Source organism: Hermetia illucens, chromosome 3 (genome assembly GCF_905115235.1).
Source record: "Hermetia illucens chromosome 3, iHerIll2.2.curated.20191125, whole genome shotgun sequence".
NCBI lineage: Eukaryota > Metazoa > Arthropoda > Insecta > Diptera > Stratiomyidae > Hermetia > Hermetia illucens.
The window spans coordinates 163,081,338-163,102,680 of NC_051851.1; the positions used below are offsets into that span (position 1 = coordinate 163,081,338).

Here is a 21,343-nt window from a genome sequence, read left to right on the forward strand (position 1 = left end):
AGACTCCTGAGCATACTTCCCAAATAGCTTTAAAAGTCAATTCAAGCAGTTTATATTAAGAAGTGTTGGAAACCTCTGATTCTACCGCTTAATCAGCCAGCAACTTTACATTGATCCCCTGTCCAGAGACCGCGATTCACCGCAATATACAACACACGTAAAAGTTTACCTTGCGAAAGGGGCCAAACCCAGTCTCAGAAATCTACACGAAGAGAAGAGAAATAATCTTGGAAGTGTTAAATGCTGCACAACAACTTCAAGCAACTACACAGCAACTGTGTCGTAGAGGGAAAACGTAAAAGTGAAGTAGCGAACAAGTTGTATCTTATAGAGTTTTACCTGTATTTCTTGGCCATTCCTTCCCATTGCTCTCTACCTGTCCGTTTTTCACTTACTCGCGGACAAACTTGAGTCGATCCACTGAAGAATACGAGTATTAGCCACGGTTTTTGCTAGTCTTTAGTGAGTGTTTGGCCTTCGAGTAGTATGGTACCATAGTGCAATTATTATTACTGATTTTTCATATTTCAAGTCCAGATAGATTTAGAAACATTCACCGCTGAATTATACAATTGAACAGAAAAAAAAATCATTACCGAGAATTGTGGAATAATTTTCTTCAGTAACGGATAGAATTGGATAAAAAATTGAGGATCTTACTGAAATCCCAATGGGATTCAGATGAATTGAAAGCCGAGAAAAGTGTGAAATTGTTAAAGTTACATTTTATTGAAAGAAACGAACGAACATGTGTGGTGTTTGAAGTGTTTGACCTTCTTTCTAGTCGAAATGAATTTCTCGCCATTTCACTAATTAAAAAAATAACCAAGAATAATGAACTTTCGTGAACACTAAAACAAGAAGAAAAAAAAACTGGATTTTACGAGAACATATAGCTTGCAATAATTACTCTATGAAATCGTGCTTGCTCACAATTCCGCTTTCTTCTTCATTATTTATCTTTTTCATCGGCTCAATTGCTTCTACATTTTGATTACATCTTTTTTACTTTTTTTCTTCTGATTAATACGCTTGTAGTGGAATATCTTTTCTCTCTTGCAAGTAGCTTGCGGCTGAATGAAATAGATTTCATTATTAGTTTACGTTCTATTTGATGAAAGGTTTCTGATCCTAACGTGAAAGTCGTCATTAATCTGAATTGTTCTTGCCCTTTTTTCGGAAAGTTGTTTTATTTATTGGTAAATTTGTCTTCTGCTTTCCTGGAAAATTTTCAATTGATCGGAAATCTGATGAATTTGTTCTATTGGCGGAATGTTTCGGAAGAAAAATCTTTGTTCGATTTAGATAGATAAAACCATAGCAAGTACGTTTCATTCTTATAATTTAACATTTCTTTCAAGCTGCTCCGAAATGTTTAATTTATTCCTAAGCTAAAGTTTGAGTGTTTTTCCTATAATTTCCAAGTGGATAGTTATAAATTCAAGTTTAGTGTGGTCTATTATTAGCCTCCTCGAGTGCAGAAGAATTGTGCGTGACTGCAATATTGGATACATTGTGTGCATTTAAAATTGGATTATTTCACTCCCTCATCTACCAGTCCCAGTGGTCATAGTTCGTTTTAGGTAAGTCATGAAGAATGCGTACAAGAGTAGGATTTACTTCTTAGTTAAGAGTTCTCAAGACCCGTTTAGCCTATGAACGATAAATACTGCAAATATATTCAACTAACGCCTCTCGTTCGGCTCTTGGGAGTCTGAAGTTATTTTATACAGTAAATTGAAAAAGATTAACCGGTTTCCCGTTTTTTACTTTGTCTGATTGGAATTTCTGCGGTTTGGGTGGTGAGTGATATAGACAGTAATGATTGAGAATTATTAGATTCAATGTAACGATGCTGGAGATAGCCACTATGCGGTTAGCACAGAGTTCCATACCAATAGTTATAAAATTAAGTCAAACGGGGCTCTAAGGTTTTGATTCGTTCAAAACAGGCCCTTCAATTTCCACATAACTTTTACAACTACATGCCATCCTTTAAATTCATATCTGCAAACTTCAACCTCGAAAATATCCCCTCATCTACAAAAAAATTGTGTCTACTTTTCTGGCGACTTCAAATGATGACTCTTACATAATCTGATCATGCCTCAGAACAACAGTCAACATGAGACCACAAAAAAAACCCCGAAAAAGAAAATAATCACCAAAAAGATACACTACCCAAGAATTCAGGACCCTACATTATGGAATGTTAAATCACGTCTGACCCTTTTGTTAATCTGAGAAGGAAGAGATCAATCACGATCCTTATAATTGGTTAGCCTTCAGCACAATGTGCCTATGATGGATTACAGATAATTTATGTTCTATTTCTACCAGAATCATGTATCTATTTTTTCCCGAGCTACTCAATGGCAGGTAATCAAGAAATCCATTAGTGAAAATGAAATTCTAGACGTTGGCATTTATTTGATAATGTAACTAATGTTTTCACATCCCTAATGGTTTTTGCTAGATATGCTAAGCTGAGAAATAGATACAAGAACAGGTTTTGGTTGATATGTGGTCATTGAGACAACACCAAGATTTTTTCTAGTTTCAATGCAAGTATTAGTCATATTTTTAAGCAAAAAGTTATTAGATGAATTGCTAAAACAAGTTTCTTACTCATTGGATTTTTGGGGATAACATACAACCTGTGTCCGCGTCTTTGAATGAAAAAGAGAGAGTTGAGAATGAAGTCTGTGACTAAAATTATTCCTGAAGTTAGATTGTTTTCTCTTAAATTTACCAAAGTAAATAAATCGTAGAGAGCAACTCACCCTAAGATGCTTCTTTTAATATTGAGAACAGGATATTGCAATTTGTAAAAGGTATCACCGAATTACATTTTCGACAACGGCACACCAGCTGATATCTCGTCTAGAACTGGAAATATCCACTTAATCTCACTAATTTGCTATCCCTAGCAGCTGTTTGGTGTCCTGGCCAAAGCCACTGCTTTGATTGAGGTAGGGCCTGACAGGTCTTCTTTTTTTACCATTACCAGTGCTCTCATAGAGTTTCTGGGGTGGATCAGCTGAAGCTGAAATAGGCTCTGTTGGCTGCCAACAACCGTAGCTGTTATCGGTTGTGATTTTCGACCCTAGATAGGAGAAATTTTCAACGGTCTCATAGTTGTAGTCTCCAATCTTCATTGTTTTCATTTGATCAGTGCGATTCGATGTTGTTGGTTCTTTTGGTTTTGGCGCTGACGTTGCCACTATGTACTCCGTCCGTTTTGCCTCATTATTATGCAGCCCAAGATCGCGCGCCGTCTACACGATCTGGATGAAGGTAGACTGTACATCTCGGGTTGTTCCACCGATTTTGAGCTTCCTCAGGACTTTTTATCCGACCCGATCCAATCGATTCTTCTTCTTTTTCGTCTTTCCTCTGCTTTATTCAGGCGTAATTCACTCCAGAATTTGATTTCGTTTCATTTCTAAGTCCACCCTCGGTTTCAGTAGTTCAATTTTCCTTCAATTTAAGCAGCTATTTGCTTCGCTGATAGCCCCGGAGTTCTAGAGATGGACCTTGTGCATATATGAATAAGATGAGGGCTCCCTCACAGTAGGACCTCCAAGGATGCCGCTGGTCATGTTCTTATAGGTTTAGTGATAAACACACAAGAAACTGACGATTGACCTTACTCCTGCATGGAAGAAATAGAATACACCCCAAATAGTATTCCATTTCTTTCGTGCTAAGGACTTAGAAGTCACCAAACCTCTTGTAGCTTTCTTACATATATTTTCAAAGTGCGTCCTTGAGAGCAGCTTTTCGTCTAGCATAATTCTTGTTCAGCATCTATGTATACCGTGTAGTCGAATGAATCTTAAGGAGTTAAGTTCACGCTTATCAGTGAATAGTAAGCACTAAGGCGATCTTGATTGAACTGATTCCATTGATTGTCCTGCTCGATAAGCATGTTGGCATGGATGTAGCAGATTACGCATTAACGTTAATTCTAACGTAGTTGTCCAGGACCTTCTTCACTGTTTTCAGTACGAAGAATGTCAAGCAAATAGGTCTGAAAGATTTACCTCTTTTACTCGTTTTCAGAATGAGAACCATTTTTTCCTGGCTTCATATCCTTGGTATGTATTCTTTGGCTATGTCGCTCATTTCCACCCTCAGGGGGAGTATTAGCAAGGTCTCAGCTTCAGATCGTTTCAGTGGTTTAAAAGTTTGCATTGCCCACCATACTCTAGCTTTCGAGCATACTCCTAGTTTCCCTTCTTCCCTTTATACAGAGGAGGCTAGGATCCCAGGAAATGAGTTTTGGGAATTAGCTGGTTCTAATTCCATCGGCTCCGGGTGGCTTATGATTTTTAAGCCCAGTTATTGTACGTACAGTTGCTTTTATGGTTGGTGGCAGCATTTGTCCATCGTCATCAGTTAGCAGGACGTGCCACTTTGCAATCTGCCGGTTGTTGAGTAATTCATGAAAATAAACATTCTCTTGTTTCACTATGCCCATACGGTGGAAAATCAGTTGTCCTCCTTTATCTTCGCTAGATGGGGTTCGAAGTGTATTTGGCTTCATACCGGTGCGACTCTTGAGTTCTGCAAGCCTTGCTTTCTCTGTCTGTTAAATCACTTCATCGGTCAGAACTTCTTCTTCTTCGTTTTGCCCGGAGACTTCTTCAGCTCCAGCATCAAATCTCCTTTTTGAGAGCGTCTGATTTGGCTGACGTTTCCTACAATGTCCGTCAGCTCAAGATCGGATTTGATCTTCCTGAAGATATCGGCGTAAGTCATATCACCTTTTTGAAGATGATAATTAATTCGGGCCGTAATCTTCTTTTCTGTGTCACATGCTTTCCATGCTTCCTTGGTTCCTTTTTGAGGCTTTGTTTCTCTTGGGTCGATTCTAGCCAGCGCCGCAGTTTCCACGATTTTGGTAACTTTGTTTGCCTTCCCTTTTGCCGATGAGAGGCCTTTTTGCCGTTTCGCGTCCTGTGAGGTTCCGAAAGAATCATTCGCGCCCTCTCTACTCCTCTTTTCAAGCTTACCATTCTTTGGATTTTCAGAGGGTGTCACTTGTGTTACCTGGGTGACGCGTGATTTCTTCACGACATTTTTTTCATCCTTGGCACCACTGTATAGTACACGAATGGTATGGACCATGTTTTTAATGGCCTGGTGCACATTGTGTTTGTCCATTATAAATTCAGACAACTCTACTATTTTACCTTCGAGTAGGGCAAATGATGATTCGTCCGGATTCTGACACAGCTCGTCAGCTTGGTTTTCCTAATGGGCGCTTACGTATTTATTAGCCTTCCGGGAGCTTCGCTGATTTCCGCCCTTCATCAATGTTGATTTCGGAGGAGATCGCTGGATCGTCGAGCTTCTCCTAAATGGATCAAACACTAAGTCCTGCGGTAGTCACCCCACTATGGGCTAATGGATGACTAGTTTACAGGGCATCTTTTCGTGTATTTTGAACAGGCGTTCTCGGGAGCCATATACTCTTTTTGAATGCCTCTTTCTCCAGGCTACTTGTAGTATTTGATGCAACGGTGGTCAAGTGATCCACCACCGGGGCCCTGCAGTTGAGGGATATCGACGGCCGGGAGCGTGCTGGTCCACTCCCAAAAGCCACCGGTACCGGGTTTTCGAAGCCCTACCCCGTAACTTTATTCTCCTTCTGTTCCTCCATGTTTGGTTTCATTTCTGGGTATCCTTCCCATAGTCAATTTTTATCCACAGGTGGGAGTTTATTTCCCACCTACCCGGCCTGCGTATAAGCATGATACATGCACACCTCCAAATGCCTATACGTGGATATTCCGCCGAGCATTCCCTTATCCGCACAAAGGGACGCGCCTGATGGGAGATCTGGCACATGTCTGTCTGTCTATATGTCCGTCTGTCTGTCCGTCACAAGTATTTTTCTCGTAGACTATAGCCGCGATTGACGCCAAATTTGGTGGAAGGGTGGGAACTGTGAACGCTCACGCATACAGTGAATTAAATCATTTTACGTTTAATTTAAGGGGAGGTCCTCATACATGCCAAAGGGGTGTACATTTTTTTGTGGTTGTCTTATTTATGACATAGTTCTTTTCGTTTCGAATACCTTCAACTTTTCTTGTTGCTTTTGCGCCACATAATATTGACTTTCATCCCTTTTGTATTTTTATATTACCCGGTTGGCTACGGGGTTTTAATTGATTGTCTCTTGTTGACATATCAGCATTAATTATACTCTTATCTTAATAAGGAACCTCTGCCACAAAGTCGTCAAATCCCAAGAAAGACAAATAAAGTGAATGTTTCAGGAAATACTTTCTTAAATTCCACCGAAAGCTTGTAAAACGTAAATCAAACTTTTTAATTTCGAATGCGATTTAATATTCGCTAATATAATTCTAAACACTGGAAACGATGTTATCCGGTTCACTTCTGAATTTAAATTCATTAAACCATTCAAAAAAGTGCTTTACAATAATAGTGAAAGTAACACAACTTTCTTTGCGATTGTTTTAGTTGTGGGAACGCCACTCTCAATTCGAATAATTACAGGCATTAACAAATCAATAGGTCATCAGCACTAACACTTCAAAACTCAAATCTAAGTACCCTGAATTATCGAAAGGTTAAGATACTTCATCATCATCATCATCAACGGCGCAACAACCGGTATCCGGTCTAGGCCTGCCTTAATAAGGAACTCCAGACATCCCGGTTTTGCGCCGAGGTCCACCAATTCGATATAATTGACAAATAAAGTGTGGTTGAAAATATGGCCGAGACCACATACAGGAAAACCATGGAATATCCAACAATTCCCTGGCTCGTGGGAGTCTTTCATTTCAAACATGGGCAGAGATGGTAAACCACTTGAAATTATGAAAGTAATTAACGAATCGAATTATACGATCTCAATGACGGAGCAATTAAGTCTATTCGACGCTCTTCTGGTGAGGAAGTCTGCATAGTAGCTTTCTCCCCAAGTATAGTAAAGCAGTTATTGCGAATTTGATAGGAATGTTGCGAAAGAACTGAAAAATAAAAGATAAAACTGGGAACTGATAAAATAATTCTATTTTGGGGTGTAATTCTGTTTACATTCATTTGCATCGAACACGAAGAATTTTGTGTTTTTCCAGCAAACATGAAAGTATCTGAGAAGCTCACATATACGGAAAAGATAAACGAGGATTCTGGGTCACGAATATTTTAGCTGAAAATAACATGGCCCAATGGTTATCGCATTTTATTTCTTGAATTTTTCTTTTTTGTAATGTTTTTTATATGCACATGTGATATGGGCAGAAGGTATGTGAATGTGGGAAAATAATATGAGTTTGAATTATTCATTGGATTTGGGAGGTAACTGGCATATGACCGAGATTTTAAGCCGTTAAAGCCATCAATTTCCTTTAAATGAATCTCATGATTGGCCAGGAATTATTTAATTTGGTGGAGATTTTTAATTATATAGAATGATTCATTTCGCAGTAAATTTAGTATTTAACTAAATGTATTTAGCGGTTAAAAATTCATTGCCGTTGTTGCATTTTTATTTAGATTAAAATTTAATAGAATATTTTTTATGTTAGCATTTGGTGAAGTTTGAAAAAAATAGCGAATATGAAAGTGTGGAAAAAATTATCATAATTAGAAATTCTCTCATTTGCATTTGAAAATCTATAGAAAATACCGGTGAAGCACGATTAACGTAAATGGTTATCCTCAATTTCTTGTACGCCAGCTGTCATATTTGTTGCCTCTTCAAAGTTAAGAAGTTCTGCTCAAAATCTCTTCTCTCTTGAAGAAATATTTTCTCCTAACTTTTCACCCTGCAGTCTCCCTTTGTACCCCCTAGGACAGCCTAAAAATTAAAAATTTATGTTTCACCCCGTAAAACACTTTCCTGCGCTTGGCAAGACAACCAACGGGGGTGGTGTTAAGTCTCCTCTCCGTACCGAAGTCATTCGTGCCTCCTGCTCCTCCACCTACGATTTTGTCACCATACGAGCCATTCCGTCAAACGCATGCCCCTTTGCCGTATCCTGTGTATATTTTCCCTGCCTCAGCTCCCCTTCTCAGTACGAGGATTTCTTTGACAGATTATCAGAAGTCGTAATCGTTTTGTTTCCTTCGCTTCCTTTCCTCCTCTGTGGCGACTTTTACTTTCCTATGCTTTTCTGGCCCACAACTCCCGGCCTTCCTTCCGTCCCTAATAACCCCGCCCACCCTTCCTTTCCTTGTACACATGTGCCGTGCTCCAATTTAAACTTTCTAGAAATCCACTTAGATCGCATTCTTGATCTTGTCCTCCCTAACCTTCTTGTGCGTTGTTTTTTCAAATCCTCTCATGCCTCCTCTTACGTTGTCCCTGACGTTCCCGTCTATCCTGCTCTCGAGTTCGATGTTCAGATATTCCGACTTCACTCCCCTACCGCGCGCAGGCTTACCAATTTTAACTTTCTTAGGAGAACTTCATAGGTCTGAACCTAGGCTTGGCAGCAATGAACTGGGTTTCCCTTCTCTCTTCAGTAACGTGTGACTATGCACTCAACAACTATACCACTTCCCTTCCTCTCCCAAGCGCTTGTGCTCTTACTCTCTCTAGTTCGCCACTGAAATTCACGAAAAACTTCCTCAAAAACACACTGGGAGGAAGAAGTTCCTGTCTTCTAGAACCTATGCAGAGTTAGTTTTTTTCAAAACTCTGCGTTCTTCGGTCAAATCCTTAATACGTAAGTCCAGAAACGAATATTTGACCAATGTTGAACACTTACTGGAGCGCGACAACCTCAAACCTTTCTGGTCCCATATTCGCAATTCCCGCTGTCCATTAAATTCCTGGCTCCTCAGGTAACTTCCCCCCCTTGATTTACTTTGCCGTTACTTTTCCTCAGTTTATGTTCCCTCTTCTTTCTCCCCTTCCCTCCCGCTAGTGGATGTAGCCTGTCCCGCATCGCCTACCATTTCCTTCCTTACTCCTCTCCTTGTAGAGTACCTCATTGGCAAACTTGATGCCTACGTCGACCCTGACTGTAATGATCTTCCAAACCTCTTTTTGCTTAAAATTGGTCTGTCCATCTCCCTGCCCCTATCCCTTATTTGGAACAAAAGCCTCGAAGAGAATCATTTTTCCGGCTTGTGGAAAGAGGCTCTCATCATCCCCATTCACAAAAGTGGCGATTGTGCGCTTGTCGAGATTAACCGTTGCATTTCCACTCTTTCTTTTTGTTCAAAAAACTTGGAAGGATATGTTACCGGCTGGTTGTCGACCCACTTTGGCCACCACTTAGTGAAAGAGCACGGCTTTGTTAAGCGAAGGTCCACTGCCTCAAACTTGCTCGACTTTACCAGCTTTTTCGACAAGTGTCTAAATTCATGGCAGGGAGTGCATACTATTTATACAGACTTTGCTAAAGCCTTCGACACTGTAAATCACAAGATACTTCTATCCAAACTCTCCTCTTTAAGCGTTCCCATTCCAGTTGTTTTATGGCTTGCTTCTTACCTTTCCAATCGATCCTGCCGCGTCTTTTTTGATGGCTGCACATCCTGCGTCTCGCAGGGATCTATTCTGGGTACTTTATTATTATTTTTATTTTTTATCAACGGCTTTCCCCACCAGCGCAGATCCTACCTGGGTACCTACTTCCATTCCCCGATTCCTAGGCTTTGCTGAAATTACAACGCACAACAGCTTCGCCCTTTTAATTACTCTTCTTTAAGTAGTTTTAAGCATAGGGTAAGATTATTGCCTTCTCTTCCTCCTTAGGGCAACAAGTAATTGGAGTGTACTCTGTTTATTGTGAATCTAGACTCAGATTCTCCACTTATTCTGGTAGAAACGAATCCTATTGGGACTCAGTCCTTAATGGACAAGCCGAAGCAGTCCCCTTCTGTCAGCACTCCTGCCCCCCTCTGGCACGACTTACTGAGGTTAAAGTCTAACCTACGGGTAAGTATCTGTCTTCGGGCACCATTGAACCTCCGGGCAAACGGCCTTCGTGGGAAGCAATGACTCCGAACAAAAAACACTCGGGCAAATCGCTTCCCGGCAAAAAGCTTTCGGACAAATTGCCTACGGGCAAACCGTCTCCGGGCAAGCCACCTTTGAACAGACCACCTCCGAGCAAAATACAACTCCCAGGTTATACCAATGTAGAAAGGAAAGTATTCATCTGGGACATCTGCGGCTAAGGTCAAACCAAAGCGGTAGCGGTCTTTTGACGATCGCAACTCGTTGGCTCAAATGGCTGCAAAGAGGGCTCGGCCAGGAACGGCCAAATCTTCATTTGCAACGAAGGCCATCGAAACCGATGGATGGGTTTTGTATGACGGCACCATCCGGTTACGATACAGAGCAGAGTACGCTGCTTAGAAGGAAACTCCTCCTAGCTATAAGAACTGAATCCTTGCATGGGATTACACTACGCTTTAAGTCGGCAGGTGTATACCGTAAAATATTACGGATAAACTTTACCGACGAGAGCATGAACCAGTGGCTCAGACAGTACTACTCCTCCTTCAACGATGTTTGGGAGGGTGCGCAACTGACCTTTTAAAAAGGGCTTTCTTTGACTTCCAGAAGAGGAACATAATGGCGCTGAAGTCTTGGAACAACTTGAAGTCCAGGATAACCTCAACATCTCCATCTGGATGCTATTAGGCAGCAAAGCAGGAGAAAGAGCCGATTGGCCGGAAACTTTCCTCACTATCGGCGTTCCTGAACCGGATATTGAGAAGACCGCTTGAATGCAACACTGCATTTAATCCACAGTTGATGCCTCCACAATGGACTCACGGTGAACACCACGAAGACTGGACTGGTTATATTCACTAGGAACGTTAGGTGGGGCAGCTACCTACCTTAGTAGGGATCATCCAGCTGGTACAAACAGTCAGATACTTAGGAATATATCTCGATTTCAACGTGGACGAACCATATTCAGGGCCAATACCAGAAATCTTTGCAGAGACTTGGTATCCTAAGTATTGCTCGAGCAATGAGTAGTGCGCCCACTGTGGCACTCGGAGCTATTCTAAATTGACTCTCAATCCATTCGGAGGTCAAATGGAAAGCTGCTAACGACGCATATAGGCTTGATACTATTGGCGCGTGGAAAGGCGACCAATGAAAATTTCTTGGCAAACATCAGGTGGTTCTGATGCCTGCCTATCATATGGTTTCCAGGTTCGTCTTCGAAAAGATATACTCCGTCGTAATGATCAAAAGATAAGAATGGTCGATAAATGGCCCACGAGTCTTTTGGGATTACAGACTTAATAATTTTCCGATTATAGAACTAGCTCGATCTTCCGGAAAAATGGCGACCATATTCCAGGTGGAGATATATAAAATTTGATTGGCAGTAGAAGAATGTTTGTGACAAAAATGGAGGGGCCGCACCATTCGAATTTGTTCCGACAGTTGGGCAGCATTATTAGCACTAAACAGCAACGATATATGAAACCAGTTGGAGTGGAGTTGTCATCAGGTGCTTGCTGAAACTTTGCCGATTGAACAAAACATTTCTGATGTGGGTACCCGGGCAGCCAATTATCGCTGACAATGGGGAAGCTGGTTGACTGGCTCACCAAGGTCCTGGATCCACAATGTTGGGGGCAGAACCAGCTTTTGTCATCCGGCCATTTACAGACAAGTCTACTCCGAAGGGAGAAATTCGAAGAATGCGTGAATTGAGAAATGGAGAAATTTGAATTTCTGCCGATAGACGAACATCTTTGTGAAGGAACCGGGGCGACTAGAACAGCATTTTTGTTATCTATTAAGAAGTGGTCGATGAAAACCCTAGCAGGGCTTTTAGCGGAACACTACTCCTTAAATTAAGGAAAACGTCAGAGTGGTGGTCTCGGCCATATGCAGCCAATGTGAGGAGGAGGGAGAGACGGCACTGTGCTTTGTATGCTGCTGCCTGGCTTCCTCGGACCTCAGATGAAGATACCTTGGTAAGGTTTTCTTTAACGGAGAGTCCGCGCATTCTTCGTTTCTGGAGAATGTTGTTAGATTCGTGAAAGCCTGCGAACGTCGTGTGCGAGAGGTCGTTGAATAGGAGATCCCTGAGGATAGAACAATGGGTCTAACAACGGTCTGAGTGCTTGGAGCCGCGGCTTCCCCCACTAAACTAAACTAATTAACTTAGGGGATTTCCCTTGATTTAATTCTCAAATCTATCCCAGCTCGTATTTACTTACACTGTTAAATCATTTTCAATTTTCAACTAACCAAAACCTTTTGGCAGAGTTTCAACTATGAGTTTTCCGGGAATGAACCACAGGCTAGTGATTTTTTAATGCTAAACCGCAATGACATCTTAAAAATGCAAAGCATGTAAATAAGTCGCTAAGCATATGCATTTTTGGCTTTATTTATCTTCAACCTCAATTCCAACCACCGATTTCTGAGAAAGTTGCTGCATTACATTGTTCACTGGAATTTCCAATATTTTGAGAAAACTTCCACCAACATTTCAGATTTCCTCTCTTAGCACACCTTCTAAATGACTCGACTAAAAATCTTCACCTTCACATAAGCTTCGGTAGCGTGGTAGATTGCCGAAAAGCATGAACAGATTTCAGTTTCTTTTTCTTCATTTGAAACATTTCAAGGCCAACGCTTGGTGTCATTTAAGCCAATTTTGAATGCTTGAATTAGACATGTGGAGTTGAATTTTTGTACTTAGCTAACCTTAACTGCTCCTTAGTGTATAAACTCCAGTCAAGAAAATGTTACTCAACTGCTTAATTAACAATTGAACACCTTGGAGTGCTCAAATCGTACACTTGGTAGCTCTTGTTTGTGCTGCTATAAAAGTCTTATTTTGTGATGGAGTTATTGCTTTAAATATTTCCCAAGAATGGAGACACTTAAAGTTATTGTCCACCGAAGACTTGATATTTAACGAGTGTGCTAGATGCAGTAGTGCCAGGAAACACTCGCCCACTGGCTGGTATTAACTTGATAAATGTTACATGACCATTAGAGTTTTTAGCCGGTTTTAATTTGCTTTGAACGCTGACATTATGTCATGGATCACCCATATCATGCAAAGTGGGCTGACAATGATTTTTGTCTACTATAATTCATACGTATATGGAGTAAGCCACTGGGTCTAGATCTACTTTTCCTTTTCAGCCTCTATCGCGATGTTTTTGGGTGGGTGGTTACGTTTTAACTGTATCTTTATGAGTACAAGAATTTTTTGGTTTTAACCTTGCGAATATTTGATTACGCTTGAAGTGTTTCTACTAAATTTTTGAGATTTTTGATGATTGTACCTAATTTGTGTAACATATTATGAGATTGTAAAATTTTTCGGTATTTGACTTTGAATTGCTCGAAGAGCTTCTTGTTGCTACAAAAGAATCAAATATTTTAGAAGTCAATGAGTCTTTACATCATAGTTGGTACCATTATGCATGCCTAAATAGGGATTCTGCAGGAGAGTGCATTGGGTACCTTACAGTTTCGGTTGGTGAAAGGAAACTAACGATGACACACAACATTCGAATTTATCGAAGCCAATAAATGTTATTTAGTAACCATATAATTGTATACAAATGTCAGTATTCAACTAAAAGCGTTTTACCTGACGGATCGATTTAGGCAATGGCGAAATCTCCTTGTACGTAAGTTTGCGAGGCTGCAAATGGTCGCGGCAAAATTTATAAGCAGCAAAGGCCACTTGAAATTTTGCTGCAGCGCTCGGGCATACTGGCAAGGTACTTTATTTTGTATGAATGGGCTATAACCTGATGAAATGCAGGCAACCCGAAATGCAATTTAAAGAGAAAAAGGTTTCCTTTTTTTTGGGTTAGACGACCGAATGATCACCTGATCGCAGGGGAGACTATTGGGTCCTCTTTCCAGGGCAGAGCCTACTTAACAGCCCGTGTTGATTCTATACGTGCTATTATTTTCAGTAATCGATCAATATTACTTCAGACTAGTTATCTGAGTTTATGGAGGATTTCAAATAATTGGAAAAACGTCCGAGATCTGTTATTGACTTCATGCTCGTTCAATAGAAGAAAACAAGTCGGGAAACCGGAAGCTGGACGCTTTAGGTATGAAAGGTTTTGTGTATTCCTTCGAGTGGTCATTTGGTTATGGTATTTCGTTGAATTAGGAATGAGGGAAGTTTGTTCGTGGAGTCGTATTTGGATGCCCATCGAACTGGTGCCATTTCCATTCCTGATTTCGCCTGATTTTAAAATGAAGAAAAGGCTTGGAAAATGTAATGTCATTGGTTTAAATTTAGCATCCTGTTAATTACAACTAGGTTTGCTTTATTTGGTTCTCAAGGGTACTTTCAATTACTATGGCTGGAAGCTATTGAGGTCGGGAGAAGACTCCAAAGGTCGCACTCCTTTGAAATCTTAGGCCGGAAAGACACCGGTTGGGGATACAATTACCGTGGGTCTTCTCTCTCCATCGCGGCATTTGGGTCACGAGTTCTCCAACTCCACCTGTAGGCGAGGTTGTCTTGTGTTTATTTTTCAAATTCGGTCTCGCTTTAGTGTTAAAAAGGCTCCTCTCCAAATTCCCAGACCTGGCTAGCACGGTGACGTACAAGCACGTGTTGACAGGATACTCAATTGGACCTGCATTCAAGTGCTGCGGACCTTCGTGGTCAACTTTACCAATGGTTTTTAGGTTTTAGTTAACCCGGATAGTCAATTAGACTATCCCTATTTAAATAGTTCATTATATATGCCAGTAGTTTTCGGTAATGTGCGGGCAGCAGTTGAATTAAAACACTGGCATCTTTCTATGTCAAATGGTAACCCATTGGTGTGAATAAATCGATGTTTGACCATTAGAGAACTTGCTGATAATGTAAGAGACTAACGAAATTTTGACCCTTCTGAAGTTTGTGTTAAGTCTGGTGACGGAATATCAGAAAGCCAATTGCTTTCAAGTTTGTCGGGAATTACCTTCAATCGTTCAGAAGAACATAAATGGACTACTCCATTCCAAAAATAAAATAGGGTTGTTGAGACCAGCCAAGGTTCAAACCATCTGCATTGGGTCATTATAATGCATGTCAGATTTTATATATATTAGGGGCCAAGAACAGAGCAGAAGTGAAGCAGTGTGCGATGAGTTTAGTTCTTTCCACTCAATCATTCGATCCCTAAACAAAAGCAGCAAAAGTTGAATACCTCTTCTGAAGGGTTATAACTAGCGATTATTTGTGAGCTTACGGTTATGATATTTAAGCGGAGGCCGAATCATCGCAGTGGGTGAGTGAAACGTCTCCGAAACCCGAAAAAGCTCAAATTCGTTTCAATGTCAACACGATGCTAACAGTTTTCTTTGATGCTAAGGATGTTATCCACCATAAACACTTCTGCTAAGGCAGTCCAAACCTGTTCAAGTACTGCAACGTTATAGCAACGCCATTCGTAGCAAAAAACCTGAAATGTAGAGCCCCGCCCACCCCCGCCGACAGTGGCGACGGTGTGCCTCAGCCAGATTCACGGCTTGGACCACTTTCTCAACAGTATCAATTTAGGGTCCTCCTCTCTATATTGCTTTCATCAGTTTTTTAGGATTCTCAAGCAGCTTCCCCGTTGCATCCAACATATTGCGAGAAGAATTTGGTGGTGGTGCCTTTGGGTCGCTTTTGTCCTTGCTTATCAGCATAAGCCTCGCAATCTTCTAGCGGGAGGGAAAGCACCTACTGTCAAATATGCGATGTATGCATTTCAAGTTTCAGCACTTCTCAACTGGGAATACCATCTGTTCCTGGTGCTTTGCTTGGCAGTGAGGAGTGAGCATTCCTCAGTACTTAGCCTGTCATCAACAGCACCAGCTCAGATAGGGTGGACAGGAAAAAGGGCCTTCACGCTTTGTTCCCTCTTCACTGCTTCAATGGGACAGGGTGACAGATGAGCACCAAATATTTTGATAACTAGTTTAAACCCGAGACTCTACAGCAAGCTGTTAACGTCGTTGGTTAGCTAATGTCAGCAGCGTGCTTTCCGCCTGTTGATTTTGTGGTGTTGTTTCTTACTCCCCCTTCTATATTTAGTGGATCTAAAGGTTACCTCATCTTGGCTAATCCGCCGAAGTCTGAGGTAGTTTCCTAGTAAACGTACAATTTCAGTCGATCACCAGTATACAGATTAATTACTTTTCGTGATAGAATCTCCTTTTGGTCACGCATGCATTGCAAGCCGCATGATAAGGCTCATTGTTGAATGCACTAGCGGTTTTGTTGGAGTTGTTCTATCCACGCCTGAGTTTTGTCGCTCATTTATTCCTCTTAAGGGAACTTTGGCAAATTTTCCAATGTCGATTTTCTCGAATGTCCACCCGGTGAGTCGTTGTTGAATTAGGCCGAACAACAGATAAAGTTACGTTCTGTGAAGCGGTGAAAGGACTACAGGGAGAGCGAGCTTTGGTTTTTAGCCGAAAAACCGCGTAATCTTTGAAAATCCGAGATATTGACTGCCTCACAAAAAATAGCGAAGTAGAAAGGGATCGTGGCGAGTCTGAGGAGAGCGTCGTCCACACTGCAAGCTCGGGGGGGGGGGATTGATCATGATATGGCAGTTAGCTACGGAGATCAAAGCTGATATAGTGCTCATTAGTGAACAGTAACGCAACGAGGACCCAGCTTCATGGCAACTCGACATACCCCCACCCACCCTACGCTTGTTACCCAAGCCCGAGGGAACGGCTTTGCCTAGATTCGGTGTTGAGGGGTAACATTTTTCAGTGTCACGGAATGAGACGATGCCGGACTTTCGACACAAGCTTGATGCTCCGAAGGACGTTATCTTGGACACGGAGGAGCGGACTCTGGTCGGAAGTGACTTTCCCGCCAGGACATTGGAATCGGGCACGCTTGTCTCCAACTCCATAGGGAAACAATTTATCGAAATGGTGGCGAGAACAGGACTCATGATTTTAAACAATCGATCCACCCCAACGTTCCGACGTTCAGGTTGCGGGGAACCATTCCCAAAGTAACTTTCGCATCGGAATCACTGGTCTCGCTTGTGGATGAGTGGCGAGTTCTGGAAGACTTCTCCGTAACCGACCATCAATACATCACCTTCGAAATGATTAACGCAACCTCCTGGTGTGCGCCACACATGTGGAACGTCGTGAAATTGAACACCGGTAGATTTATATCTCTTGGACTAGATGGGGCCGTCAATTAAGTTATGAACCTGACAACGGTGGACTGCGGAGCTCCAATGGCATTGGTATGTGGCTGAATTGGAAGCGTGGTGAAACTGACTACTCATTTACCTAGCTCCTAAATGGCAATGGACGCTTTCAGTCTTACCTGCATAAGATTGGACCTCGTGATTGTGTGTTTCGCAATGGGGTTGTGGATGACGCCCATCACATGCATTTCCTTGTTGAAGGTGGGATGGGATTCGTCAAAAACGTAATTTAAACAAAGGCGATCTCTCTCCAGACAATATTTTCGGAGAGATGCTGAGGTGTGCTGACCGTTAGAGCCGTGTAGCGCATTACTTTCGGATTCTTCTCGTTGCAAAGAAGATAGGGCTAGACCGGTGGAACGGCCGGATGGCAATGGATTTCTGGAACCAAAAGTTTCCTTTCTCTTCACCTTCGCCGTTGGCAAAAGGAATTCAATGATTTCGGGGCGTCCCCCCCACCCGAAAAGTGGATATAGATTTGTTCGGGCAATCCATAAATATGTGGTTTCAATAGAAACGTTGAATTAAATTTCAAGTTTAATGTTTTCAGTTGGAATAAAGAGCATAGTAGGGTATCCATTTAAAGGAGTTACCGCCGTCAATCTTGATTATTTACAGTAGAAAAGTGTTCCTACCGTGCCTCTGCCCTCCCTCCTATTAGAGACACCGGTTTCATCAGCATGTCTAGATGGTGACCTCCAATAATATCATAATTGAATAAAAACCAAATAAGAGCCGCTTACTTGATGTAGAAAATTATAAAACGTTTAATTTCAGTTTATTATTCAATTATACATCTTGTCTTGCGCATGCAAAGCAAAAATCATTGCCATTCCATCTATTAAAACTTGTGCAGAAAAAATGCTAGAATATATGAAGCAAAAACAAAAGACTTAAGCGAGAAACTTGTTTTTAAATATCAGTTTAGAATAACTAAATTACTTCCGGCTCTTTTGTTACGATTGTCAAAGTCGTTATAAAATATCTATCAAAGGAGGTTAGAGAAGTATTTTTAACTGAATTTTATTCATTTTCAATAATTTTACAACTTTAACAGCGAAATTGATTCAACGAAACGGATAAATTCTCAAAGCAGATGCTCGTAAAATATAGATATGTTTTTTTGTATTTGCTAGCACGTAGCAAAGTCGTTTTTATTAATCAGAGAAACCGGTCGTGATTTGCTTTCATCATATGTCTATCAAAATGCAAGTTCCTAAAACCCAGATATGCTTGGAAAGTCGAATACCAATGTTAACTGTGCAACTACGTTCATATGTGGTGCTGGTGCTTGCAATACAGCTTGGTGGAAAAGAAGTGATTTCGTTGGGCTTGAAATGCATACTGGGCCGGCTGAACGTGTTGATTTTTCTCTTGATTTTTACGCCCATAGGTAGAAAACCAGCTATAAAATGAATTTCTTTCATTCGTTTAACTGGTTTGAAGTTGTTACATGTTGCATTTTTCCACAATTCTTTTGGACAGTTCCTTTGGTGACCGTTGGGAAAACTTGATGTCTGTTGTTGCACTTATCCGTACAGTGAACGATGGAAAAGGTTTGGGGATTCAAGAAAAGCAAGTTTTTGAAGTGTTGTTGAAATTTTCTGTTGTTTTATAGAAAATATATTACGTGAGAAGGTAGAGTTCCGGTTGCAGTATTGGAAAATTTTATGTTTCATGAGTTTCCAGGGGGCTCATGGTCCATTGGGCGGTATTTGAAAAGTTAGTTTTTCTTCCGAAATTCTTTTGGAAACACTTCTAAATCTTCTGAAGAGACCTTTAATAACTTTTCCGGCACAAACCAATTTCGTATTTACAACACCTGAAAAACTTGCTCATGGTTTTCTGCGTCCGCAATATAGATGCGGATGATAGACTTGTACAGATTGAAATGCTGCCAAAATGCAACACTTGTCCAGGCCAAATAGAAGCTAAACTCCGTACTTCCGGAAAATACTTCAATGCATTTTAACTGCTCACTTGAAACACTTTCTTTTGTAATATTAGGTGAAGAAAATATACTTGAACATGTAGGCATGCGTCCTACTTAATTGGAAAACGGTCAGCAATTGGTTGTCTTACAATTGTCCGTAATTTTCCACTTGAAATTTCCTGTGGAAGTCGAAGATGATTGATTTCATCTAAATCATTGGCAATAACGTTAGAAACCGGCAACATGAGGAATGCGAATGGATTAGATTGAACTGAGGAGCGAAAAGATAGTTATCTTGAATTTAATACCATATGACATTCTCGGGGTAGAGAAAGTTACGCATATGGCATACAGGCAATGTTAGAATGATAAATGGAACCAAAGTGATTACTAATCCATCCGTGATGCTGTAAATGTGATGCAAACGCTTGCACTTGAAGAATAATACTTTCACTACCAACCAACGCATGAATCAATCTATCTTAGCTACTCATACGACAAAAATGTGTTAAGATTGTTCGACGACAGATTACTCATGCCCTCTGCATATCGATTTCGATCCACTTATACTTTCGATGTCCTCCAAAAACATTTCCGTGTCCAGGTCAACAAGAATGGAATAAAGAAAACCGCGAGCCGCGCCAATTCAATTGTATCTTTATTATGTGGGTCATTACTACAAGATTTACCCGTTTACACGAAACATATCTTGTGAACATAACGAAAGTAAATACCATTTAAAATAACGTCTCGAGTCAATATTTACACCGCGAACAGAGTGTTCAGGTGCTATAAGTCAAATAAATGGTGAAAGTTATCCACCGAAAAGAATATCGGAAAAGCATTTTACCGAGTAATGCCTTACAATGCATATTTTCTCGAGAGGAAAAAACCTACTTTGAGTTGAGGTGTTAATGAACCTGGAAGACTCAATGCTATTTAGAGTTTCAGAACGAGTAAATATTTTTTGTTTAATCTGGCGTCTTAGATTTTAATGAAAGTATCTCCGCAACAGTTTCTATTGCCCTGAAAAACTGGTGAAAATCAGATGAGAGCAATGATTGCCAAAAATTTATACTGAAAAGTCCCTGGGCTCATCATAATATTCATCGAGATGGTAATTGTATATATTTTTAACCTCTGAATAGTTTAACCGACATCGAACAAGTCTTGGAAGTGGAAGAAAAAAGATTGAATACAGTTCACCCGAAAGCCTTGAATACGACATCCAAGTCAACCGACAAAATTATACACAATCTTCAGATTGTTGTTGTTTCATTGGATGTCTGACATTTAAAAGTAAGATTTTTTCACGAAAGGTTTTGTTGGCTTGGCAAAAACGAGTTTTCGACTCGTTTATTCGCCAGGTTCGCTGCTTGATTCATACACAACGAGACGAAGTGAAAAGATTTTTGCATTCCAAACGTGTGACGATGATGATGATGATGATAGAGGTGGTGATTATGTTGTCTTAATCGTGTACGATCTTTTTATATACAGGTGTGTCCTACTAATGAAGAATGTGTTGCAATTAGTTGGGAGTGGTATGCCCTTTGAATTTTTAATTAAGGTTCATATGTTGCCTGAACAAGGGCCAAAAAATACCTTTGGTGTATGATTATATTGGCTGTACTAGCACGAAGAGGGAGCTAAAGCTACCTCACTACTCCTTTCATTGCTTCAGACAAATTCTCACCGAAAATTTGATGAGCTTCTCTCTCTCAACGCGATATCAACTGATTCATCGAGAGCTGTTCAAAATTTCCAAATTACTACCATATTTTGATTCGAGGAATTGCTCTGCCAATCTGCAATTCATTGACTTTTATAAATTCTAAAATACAAGAGGTTCGCTCGCACTACAAAGACTGAGGATGGAAAAATTCTTGCATACTACTCCTGAAAATTGATCCTGCTCATGTAATCCATAATTGGTCAACAATTGCTCGATTAAATTGATTGAGAACTCAATAAGATTGGAGGATTTTTCCATCCATTGAGTTTGGGTAGCAAAAGGTAAAGATCAGCAGGTGCTGGCTGTGGTGCTGCATGTGGAGAACGTCTATGAGAAAGTTGATCTGACTACCCTTAGCGACATAATGCCACTTCCCTGCTGAAATTGTTCTCTGGGTGTCAAGGATAATGTCCAATCGACGCCTACTACTAGGGTCGGACCATGTTCAAGTTGGAAATGGAATTCCCAAGGTTGCGTTTTAAGTCCAATGT

The 21,343-nt window shown here is 40.8% G+C and overlaps 1 protein-coding gene across 4 annotated transcripts in view; it reads left to right on the top strand.

Moving 5' to 3' along the window:
• Positions 1-370: 370 nt before the first annotated feature.
• The window catches only part of LOC119653230 (sushi, von Willebrand factor type A, EGF and pentraxin domain-containing protein 1), a 131,498-nt gene continuing 110,525 nt past the window's right edge, over positions 371-21,343 (top strand). For 3 of the 4 annotated variants that reach the window (XM_038057817.1, XM_038057820.1, XM_038057819.1), the window contains exons 1-2: positions 371-489; positions 1,362-1,583. The gene's annotated coding sequence lies outside the window, so the exon portion shown is untranslated. The remainder of the gene's footprint in view (positions 490-1,361; positions 1,584-21,343) is intronic. The other variant, XM_038057818.1, reaches the window with a different exon arrangement.